Source organism: Nesoenas mayeri, assembly GCF_963082525.1.
Source record: "Nesoenas mayeri genome assembly, chromosome: 3".
NCBI lineage: Eukaryota > Metazoa > Chordata > Aves > Columbiformes > Columbidae > Nesoenas > Nesoenas mayeri.
Genome location: NC_137544.1, coordinates 86709640 through 86721146, shown reverse-complemented (window position 1 = coordinate 86721146; position 11507 = coordinate 86709640).

Genomic DNA, 11507 nt, shown 5'->3' with positions numbered 1-11507 from the left:
ATCCTTTTCATCTTAAAAGCAGCATTTCTTTAACCTCGCTTTTAATTCAGAAAGATAAACTTGTATGACATGGAAATTACATGCCAAAACACAATCACCATCACATTTGTTTCTAATGCAACACTACAAAACATTCATTGGCTATCACAGAGTCAACATACTCCAAAAAACTCCAAATGCAATACTGACATGTAAAAAAAACAAACAAACAAAAAATGCTGCTACTGTCCTGTGCCCCATATCTGATCACCACAGCTAAGCTAGGGTTTTCAGTCTGCGTGGGCCAACCTATACTCCAAATGCATATCCAACATAGGACATTGGCACATCCTGCTTTAGGAGGCAACAATGTCTCTTCTCTAGCATCATGAGAAGCAAATGCAAGACAGACTTGTCCAGTTGCCTTCCCGTGCTAATGGACAGAGGCACCTTCAGCCTCCACATGTCTTAAACCATACTACGTGAGGAGCTGCTGCAGTAAACCCGATCAAGACAACTGACCAGCAAGATGGATGATGCAATAACTGCATCAAGAGGTCTTGTCCAGGGCAGGCAAGCAAGCTGTGTGAAGCTAAAAGCAGCACCTGTAGACTGCTGGCACTGATTACGATGGAAAAGGACTGCAAGGCTATTAAAGGACATTTTAACATTTAATGAGATCTTTTCATTCAGAGAAGGCATCTCAATTAAAAGCACATTTAGACCCATTATGCTGCTGGCTACTTTGAAGCTCGTTTTAAAATAAAAGGATGACAGCTCCTAGTGCAGAAACTCGCATCTCAGTTCTGCTTGTATGTTAACGCTCACAATTCAGATCTGAGTAATAGCATTATAGTGACTCCTGGATTAAAATTGAGTTTCAGGAGGATTATTGCTCATTCCTGATTTTCCATACCAATTAACCTTGACTGTTAGGCAAAAACTTCTGTTCCCTGCATGGGAACAATTCCAAGAGCTATCAAGAAAAAGGGATCACGCTATAGCTGTTGAACAAGAGTCCCTGTAACAAGCCCTACTTAACACCTAACATATTTCCAAAGAAAATGAAATGCCTACACTTTACAGTCTTACATAGTTCTTGTTGAATGCAAATACCACCGGACATATCATGTGTCTGTCATACCCATCACGGCCTGCGGAAGTCTCTTAAAAGCAATCACAATCGCACTTTTCTTGCAGTCCTGCTCCCTCCTTCCACAATACAAAGATCTCAGTCCCTCTAATTCTGTTGCATTCCATATCCTTAAGTATGCATTTTATTCTCTAGTATCTTTGCTGTGTTAAAGGTAGCTTAGTTTCCATAACTCTTTTATAAAAGCCAGGACAGATTGGCATTGCCCAAGAAACATAACCATTGCTAACGTGTAACTGGAATAGAATGCAACAGCTGATTAACATCTGAACAGGACAGGAAGCAAAGGACCCAAATCCAATCCCCAGAAGGAATGTTAATGGAGAATAAAAATACCCAGGGGAGATTTGACCAGGAAATGAACACTAGTTTTCTAATGCATATAAAAACATAGAACCACCTTTAATGGCTACATCTGAAATTGCACAAGGACCAGCTAAGCAAAAGGTCATTTGCCAAGCTACCTTTAGCACTGACAGCTACACTGGGGACTAATGAGAGCTTCTTATCCAGAAACACTGATACATCAAAAGCCTGTTTAATTTGTTCAGTGATCCTGTTAGTTTGATCTCTTCAATTTGTTCAGTGATCCTTTCAACTCTCACAAGGTTGTTTAGGCTACAAACTTCCAGAGCCTGTTTGTCTTTGCACCTTGGGTTTCATGTCCTTCCTCAAACGGTCTTCTTACCTGTGTTCTTTTAAGATCTTCCATTGGAAGAATTTTGGAGCATGTTTCTCAGATACTTAAAGAGGTATACAAAGCCATTAGAAAACAACTCATGGAGATCAGAAGAACTCTCAAAAGTTCTTGAAAATAACTGTCAGGGCTCTGCTAGAAAAAGCAAATCTTGATGCTCTAACAACATGTGTCTGGCAAAAAGCTGATCATGAGGCAAATTGGGAGCCATAGCCTTAAACTTTCGCAAACACAAGGTAGGGAATGGCTACAGCAAGGAAACATTTGAAGAGAAGAGAAGGAGGGAGTGGGTGAACATTTCTGTATAACATCAACATGTAGGAATTCCCTCCCCAGATTACTGTCAGCTCCTGCGCTATGTAGGAGGGGAAGAAAAGAAAAAAAAAAAAATCATACATTACCTTCCTAGAGCATAAAATCAAAAGGCTTTAACTAGGACAAGATAGGAACAGCTTAAATTCTTCAAACACTGAGAAGCAAACTCTCAGCCCCTGTAAGTATCCCCTGTAAGTCACATATAAACCTCAGCAATTCATATCAGCAGTCCTCTTGTTTCAGCCTTTGGTTTCAGCACTCTACAGCCTCCACTTCCTCAGTGCCAGGGACTGAGTGTCACTAAGCTGTCTCTCTAGCAGAGAATATAGCACTGCTAGAGAATGCTCCATTACTGCAACCTATATACTTGCCTCAATACGCCCTACAAAACATCCCCTCTGTCTGTGAATCGCAGTGATGCACAGATGGCTAACACACTATGCAGTACCTACACAGCCAGACAATGGAGCAGAGCTCATTATTTGCATTGTTTACAGAGGACAGATGGACAAGTTGTTGCAGTGACCCAGCCTACAGAGCATCTGCAATGCTGAGGAGGGGTGAAGTCAAGCCCTGATGCTTGCAGGTGCTGGCAAAAGCAAATTCCAATAAATGAAATGGCTGTTTACAGCAGCCAGCTTTATTCTGAAATGCTACCACGCCAACCATGCTTGCAGAGTAATTCACGTGCCAGCTTTGTTCCCACAGAGCCTTCACCCACAAGCAGAAAACACAAGATGTATTGACTAGATTTATCCTTTTCAACAAGACAGAGAATGGACATCTGCAGTACTTACATAGTAACTCCTCCTTCCTTGGCCATGAGTTTTCTAAGTAGGTAAGTCACCATAGAAACTGAGGTACATACTGGAGGGAGACACTAACTGGGAAACTATCAAAATTGGGTGAAATTTCTTTCAAGATCTACCTATCTGTAGAAAAGTCCAGCTCAAACCTCTTCAGCCATCTGAATCTTTTGAAACATTAAACGTGCAAAAGTTTTGAGATGTTGCTTTCACTGCTTACACAGCACTTTTATTGGCAGGTTGAGGAGGAATTTTAACATTTCAGGGGTCTCACATCTGTTCTATACAACAAAAAGCCTAATTTATAAGGAGGAGTAATCTACTTTAATTGAACACGATGGCTAAGAACGACCTAGTTGTACAAAGGCTTGCAACGATCAGTTTGCCCATCCTCCACCAACATGCACCACAAGAGGCTCTTTCATCCCACGATCACATGGCTACAGCCAAACATGACATACTGTTCAGCAAGTAATAAAATGGATCAGCTTTTTCCCCAAGGTCTTGTCTACATATACACTGTACAAAATTAAATTGACTTAGAAAATAATATAAAGCAGTATAACCCTCACGGGTAAATGTTCCTAATTCAGTTTAAGAGCACTTTACATTGAATCAACTTAAGTTAAATAGATAGATACAAGACAGAAACTAAATTAAGGATGCCTATACAAGAATGCTGCACTAATATAATCACAGCTGTTTCTAATCTGATTAAGTTAAATCAGTACAACTTCCCTGCAATGGCGAAATCCTTACCAATATTGAAGTTAACCCTTTTTTTCCCCTTTTCTACTTTCAAATAAGGTTTTGCTGGGTTTTGTGTTTGTGGTTTTTTTTCTTTCCAAAAAACCCAGAGTGACATCTCTCTCTCAGAATCTATATAAGCTAACCACAGTACACAAAGTATAATAAGGTATTAAAGGTACTGATATTTATGTGACTTTAAAGTTCACTACTCCTATGCCAATTAAACATAATAATAATAATAATAATGCTCAGACCAGCACGGCATAACATTTTCTCTACTCTCCCCAAGCAAAGGAGGAACGGTGATCACAAATACTTTGGCTGTGCCCTGCTTTCCATACAGCCATACAGCTTTTGTTTGCTGATGTCCAACACACCTGGAACAGCTGGGACACCAGGAAGGCAATGTTCCCCACTCACTCATTCCTAAGGGTATGGCTCACCAACAGCTTATCTGAGCAAACTGGAGTGTGGAGTTACAGCACATTATCTAACTGCCCCCAGGAATGGCCTTACTAACTGCCCTTCCTCCACCAAAATACGAAGTCTTCTTGCTAACTGTGGGGTAAACACATACACAAAACAAGCCTGAGGTCACAGACCTAACATGCTACAAATCCACACTCTAAAATCACATCTCATCTCCTCACAGTTCCCAAAGCAATTCCCCTTGAAATGTATTTGTCAAAATTAAATTCCAGTAATTCCAAAATTACTGGGGTTTTTTCCCCATTCCTCATTCAAAACTATTTGAACTGTTCCTCCCAAATATCAAGACTTAATTTATCTTCATTCTTTTAGCACTCTCACTTTAATCTCTATCAGCTTCTTCAATCCGGTCTCTTCATGCTCACTCCAGCCTTCCTCACATCCACTCCAGCAACACAACCATCACCTCCTCACTGTTGCCTTCTACTGCCATCTCTGCATTACCATATGCAGAACTAACTTCCTCTTCAGTACAAGTTTTCCATGCTCAGCACAGAAAGACAATAGCAAGAATCCTCTCAGAGCCCCCTGCAAAGAACTAAATCCCTAGCACTCAATTGTGCCACAACTCTGAACACGGTGGTGAGCTGTTACTTTTGCTGAGCACCAGGAGCAGCCACAAAAATCAACCAGAGTTGTAAGTCCTTTTAATTTAGTATTTTTTGGAAAGAGCTATTTTGAAGACCTGATCACATGACAACATGGACTGTAGGTACACACAAAAGTTCAGTTGCTAAGGGAACCACACATCCACATTTTCTATTTTACGAGATTTAAATTTCAACTCTCAAAGGGCTGCAGGCACACTTTTGTAATAAATTGTTTGGTCTTGAGTCTCAGATTCACACTGGTACCTTCCAGCAATTATAAGGTTATGTGGCCCCACACCAACTCTAGGATTCATGCTCACCACAAATACATGCAAGGAGGAAGGCAGGAACAATTTCCATTCCATAGGGAAAGAAATGGAGGCACTAGGGAGAAAGAAATAAAAAAAAACCACAACAGTTTTGTGCACTGTTTTTGCATGACATTTCATGTTAAAGAGCCTCAGCTGTCATAAGAAAGGAACTGCAGGACAGTTCAGCAAGACACAGACTTATTTCTTGTACCTAAAACAAGAGTGACCTGGGATAGAAAAGAGAAGAAAAGTGTGCATGAGCTAAACACCTACCTGACAGCAACTGAGGTGAATAGCCTGCAATTCTTTATAAGTACAAATAAAGCAGTAACCCTGATCCAGTAGTAGGAGAACAATATTTGTACTATACTCAATTCTCTCTGCTGCTGGGGTTTAATCCCAGCAAGAATCGTTTTGGTTTAATTAGCTTTTCCCTAGCAGATGGTCAGATGTGAGAGGCAGAGAATGGTACAGGCTTAACTGTTGGGTGATTGTGCAGCTGCATCTGTAGCTGAACAGTTAAGCATGTCCAGGAGTCCCCCTGTAGTTTGCACGACACAGTCCGTCTCTGCCATTAGACAAATGTCAGCTTTCTCTTTCTCCAGATTATGTATCAGTCAGAGGCACTACCCAAAGGCAGGCAAACAACTAACATGCAGTCTCACCACCATCCCCTTTCACAGACAAAACCCCCAAACCTTAATCAACTGAAAGTCCCTCTTTCTTTGGTGACAGAAGCACATTCAGAAGCATTGCCATGGAAACTTGAGCCATCCTCTGTGCTATTCATCAGAGATTTTCTAGCACAGAAATATTTTATGATCTTTATAGCACTCAATACAGACAGCAGTCAGAATAATGAAGTAAAATTACAGACTCCAGCATTGTGCAAGGACAGCAGTGGCAACCGAGTTGCCTGATCCTCGCTTCACCTACAGTGAGCAATAGTTCGTTACAAGCTGGCAGGGAAAAGCAGTGTAGCGCTGAGAGAAACAGAAATTATCGCAGAGGAATAAACCAGTCCAGCCAAAGGGAGAAAATTGAAAAGGGCTCACAGCCTTTTCCCAAAGCTGACCAAATCTCACCACCTTCCCTTCCTGGAAGTTACGAGTGATGTTGCTACTGACTCCTTTGCAAAGCAGGATCCCTACCAGGCACAGATGTCTCCTGCTTAAGTCACAGCCCTTGCTTACTCTGGAGACCACATCAAATATTCCCCATCAGTTTCCACTCAGCCTCTGCACCCAGGCACAATGTGGAGTGTTAGAGCACCCACACCTACACACTGGCAGCAGTTGTCTCAACAGGCCACAAAGGCAGAACAAGGAAAGGAGACAGCTTTCAAAAACATGCTTTGGGCCCAGCAGATGCAGAGCCTGAGCCAAGGGCAGGAACAGGCACAAAACTTGTCTGAACTCTGTAAACAATAGAGAAGCATGGCTCCTGAAGCAGAATGTAACCCTGGAGCTTCTTCTCTCTTTTTTGTGGTATGGCCCTGTAGTTGATCTGGCCTCAGTTTACCTCATTGGTTTTTTGTTGTTGTTGTTGTGTTCTTTTTTAGTTTAGTTTTGGTTTGGTTTTTTGTTTTTAATGATTTTCTTAGTCTTCAGCAGCACTGAACTGCCAAGAGATTTTATTCTGAGAGTTCAGTCACAGAAATACAACACAGTTTAATCCAGTTTAGGAAAAGCAAACAGATCCACCCACCTGTCTTTCACTGGTAACTTGTATAAAGCAGGCAACTGGCTATGACTCTTCTCTCCCCATTCACCTGGGCTCCAGTCAGTCCTTTTAACAGCTGGATCCTACCCACAGCAGAGGTGAAGCACACCTCCAGCCCCTGCCCTACAAGCTGTACATGAGGAGGCTGCCTGTCACCAGCAGTCACAGGCTGGACTGCTTGTCCTTCTGTATGTACTGTATTGTACCTCCCAGGTTCACCTTCCTCCTTTGGTGGGGATAACCAAAGACATTCCACCTGAGACCAAGCAAGGTTGTTTCAGCTCTTCCCTCAGATACAACATCTCCTCAGGCAGAGTCAGAGCTCTCACCAACCATCTCCTTCCACATTTGTCATTACTGGTAGACCCACTGGTTTTCTTCAGCTGGAGCTAATAATGAGAATAAATTGTCTCAAGGGGCAACTGCAGTGAATGCTCAGCACTTTTAGTGTTACCACAAGGTCAGGCTGTCCAGACTAGCACTACATCGTCTGCCTGCCATTGCTCTTGTAAAACTGAAATGCCAGGCCTTTACCGCTGTTATCCTTTGGGACACCATAAGGCCGTTAATTATTCTGAAGTTAAGGAAAAACATCTCCATTCTAGCAGTGAAGACAAGCTCCTCATCTCCACATGGCTCCTCCCTGCAGAGGTAAGTAAGCTCTGTGCAGCTCCTTCAGAGCACAAGCTAGGAATGAGAGATAGTCCACCTGCAAGTGAAGTCACCTGTCCTCAAAGGGGCTCTAACCGAGAGCAGAGGATGATCGGACCCAGATATTCTAAAGAAAGCAAGCCATCATGTTCCAGGTACTCTTTTTTTTTAAATTCTTTTTTGGTCAAGTGTCAGACTAAACCACTCAAAGAGCTAGCAGATCAGTGCTCATCTAAGGGCAAAAAGACTATGGAGAAATGCCAGTGTATAGGCAGGCAGATGTTGCAAACAGAAGGTGTTTGTCCAGTGCCAGCAGCAAGCTGTTCGCTCATGCCTTCAGCTTCATGCAGCTGCATGAGCTCAGCTCTACAGAGCCTGTGACTCTGACATAAGGAATGTCTCAACTGGAGAAACACCACATCTGCTGCAGGCTCAAGGTGCCCCAGGAGCAGGGCAATTCCAAATTTCACTGTCCAGCTGTAGCCCTGCTTTCTGCACCCTGTCCCACCAGGGGGAGATCTAGCTGCTCGGTGAGGGTTACTGCTCTTAGCCGGAGGAGCACATCTCCCTGGCTGAGGTGTTTGGGACCGGACACAGAAGCACATTGATCTCGGTTCCTACACAGTCCTGAAGGCCAGCAAGGAAATCAAAACAAGGAACTGGTCATTTTCCCTCCACAACATATTAACACTCACTGACAGAATAGAAGAAGGTCAAGAATCAGCCCTCCTTACTCCTTAGCCAATGTCACACCAGTTTCATTCCAGCTCCCTTACTCCCTTCCTGGCAATCAGAGAGTGACAGCAGAAGCAGCATTTAATCCTAAACAAGAACTACATTTTTGCAGCCATAGCCTGTATCACATGACAAAGCTGGAACACCGAATGATTGTACACGCTTAGATGTTCTATCAGTAACATTCCACATAACCTGTTTTCAGACTTACTTATATTTTGCTACACCTCATGTTGCCACAGGGCATATTCTTCACTTTGGCACTGCAGAACAGAGGAAGGAAAACGAAGGTTCAGGTAACACACTTTCTTGTCAACATCCAAGCCCTAAAAGTCAAGTACGGAGTCAGTGGCAACGAGTTCGAAACAAAATGCACATTTTACATGAAACCAATAGAGAAGAGAGCCCAAACAGAATAATTTCCAACCATTTCACAACGGTAAGAGTCTTTTGCAACAAGTAACATTTCCCAATCACCTATCAATGAGATCCTGCTTTGTAAAAGAGTGTGGCATGGACCAATCTGGTAACAGCAGCTCTGCAGCAACTGACCCAGAGAGTGTGGCAACAGCTAAAAGGCAAAAACTACGCTATAAAGACAGAGAGAGCACTTCCGAAAGCCAAATCTTTCATGCCTGCTACTGTCTAAAGATGGCAGTAAGGAGGCCTTCTGCAGAAGACTAACTTTAAAATGGAAATGACTGGGAGGTCACAGAATTTCAGGCTACTAGAAATTGCCAGAAGGGAAAGTTCAAGTCTCAAAGATCAAAGCAAACTGGGTAATGGAGTCAACAGCCCAGGACTTACCCAAGACACAGAAGGTGTTCTCCTTCAAGCCTTGCCTATGGGCTGCCCATACCGACACGGTCAAAACGGACCACATTTCCCTGCGCCAGGCAAATGAAGGACTTACATAAAGAGGACAAGGATGGCTTGCATAATAGAGACACAGAAAACTAGTGACCATTTCTCACAGACATCATGTCAAGGATCCCAAAATAATGCATCTGCATCCTGATCTGCCATCCTTCACCAAGCTTCATGCCCTCATCTCTTGAGGTACCAGCCAGAAAAAGCAAGCTTTTCCAGAAGAAGCTGGAGCAGTTCAGCTGCAGCACATACATGTAAAAACATTTGCCCACTGTGCTGGTTTTGGCTGGGACAGCTGACCCCAACTGACCAAAGGGAGATTCCATACTGTATGACATCACACTCAGCATATAAAGCAGGGGGATGAAGAAGGATGTTCAGACTTATGGTGTTTGTCTTCCCAAGTAACTGTTACCCATGACGGAGCCCGGCTTTCCTAGAGATAGCTGAACATCCACCTGCTGATGGGAAGGAATGAATGAATCCCTTGTTTTGCTTTGCTCATGTGTGCAGCTTTTGCTTTTAAACTGTATTTATCTCAACCCAGGAGTTTTCTCACTTTTACTTTTCTGATTCTCTCCCCCATCCCACCAGGGGGAGCGAGTGAGCAGCTGCATAGTGCTTAGTTACCAGCTGGGGTTAAACCATAACACCCACCAACTGTGGGCAACACTCCTGCCCGGGGTTATATCCAGGTGCCATTCCATCTCCAGGCAGACATCTCATGCACAGTTTGTACTGAGCAGAGCTTGATGGCATGAGCCACTCAATCATCTACTGATTGCCAAGGTCACAAATGCTGCAGGGGGGGATGAGCCAACCTTAATTGTCCTTATCGGTGTAAATTAAACCCTACAACACACCCAAGCAAACAGTTCCTTTGGAGAAGCAGGCATGAGTTATTTTGCTGCAGCTATAAAGGAAACATTGCTGCTAGGACATGCCCCTGGAGTGACTGTGCTGCTCAGCTCTCCTGCTGCATTCCTGGGGTTGTTTAGCATGGACTCAGCTCCAGCCTTTCCACAAGTAAGAAGTCTGAACCCTGAATGCCATCTGCAAACACAGCCAGACTCCACCTCCTGCATGCCTGCAGGCCACCAGGTGTGGCCAGGAATGGCACAAGCTACACACTAAACACACCTTTGATGTGGAGCTGAAAGCATGTAGCCGGGGGGCATGAACAGCACGCCGCCCGCCGCCGTGCTGACTCCCAGTGCAGGAATGTGGCTGCAACCACAGGCCAAGGAAGGCAAACACATTGCATTCCTCACCAGGCAGGGAAGGAAAACAAGCAGCAAGCCCGCACACCCACAGCGCTGACACCCGCCACGCTCCCCATGCATGCCAGCTCTGCCACTGCCAGGACCCCAACAAGAGCTTCAGCCTCAAACTCAATTGTGGGAGAGTCCTTGAGTTCTCCAGGCAGCTACTTGGGCTATAGGGCAAGAGAAACAGAGCAAGGCAGGAGAGGTACCAACTGGGCATGCAAGCTACAGGGAGGAGAAGAGCTACCACAATGGCTGGGAAGTAACCATGTCCCAGGGCAGGAACAGCTCTGTGCAGTAGCCTGGGAAGGGAATTTCCCCAATTTTTCCTGTAAGACAAGGGTCAAATATGTCACTGAGATGACTTGAGTTAAGGGGGCAGAGCTGAATAAAAAGCTGACTTTGGGCTTGGAAGGATCCAGGCCTTTTTCCAGCCCCAGGAAACCACTCTACCTTGAGTCAAGCAACTGCTCTGAGATGCAGGCACTTCCTCATTACGCAAAAATCCTTTTGTAAACACTGTCCCCACTGCCCACAGAAACAGATCTGATCTTCATTATACATTATTCTCCCCCTACAGCACTGACATCTGGTCACTTACATGATCAAGAGAAGAGAGACTCAATGTACAAAAACCCAAGACATCACATAACCTTTCACCTCAGAATCTCACTATTTTAGAGTCACAGAGATTCTGTGCTCTAGTCAGAAAAAACCACTACTCCTCCTTCATGAGGCACTTCTTCAAATCCCAAAGCTCTTCAAAGAATTCACAGTTCCGAAACACGAAGTTACTCTGAAGGGAAAAAGATGAGGATGTGTCTGGAGGTGAAGTTGTCAGCAGCATTCTCAAGCCCATGAAAGGACGGTTGTATTGCAAACCCCCCACATTCTGAAACTGCGCTTACTTTGTGCAATACAACTAAACATCAACCCACTCCTAAAAACCCATTGTCCAGTGCTAATGGCCAACTGTGAGACTTGATAGCCAGTGTTCTCTCAGGGCCAAGCAGGAAACCAATACTGTCACTAACACTGTTGCAAGAATATACTGCACTTGAATCTACACCAATATCCCCAAGGTGGCCAAAAAAAGAGCTTCTATCTGTTGTGCTTCACAGAGTAGCTTCCAAACTTCAGCAAAGCACAGGGATGTCAGAAAGGAACACAAATT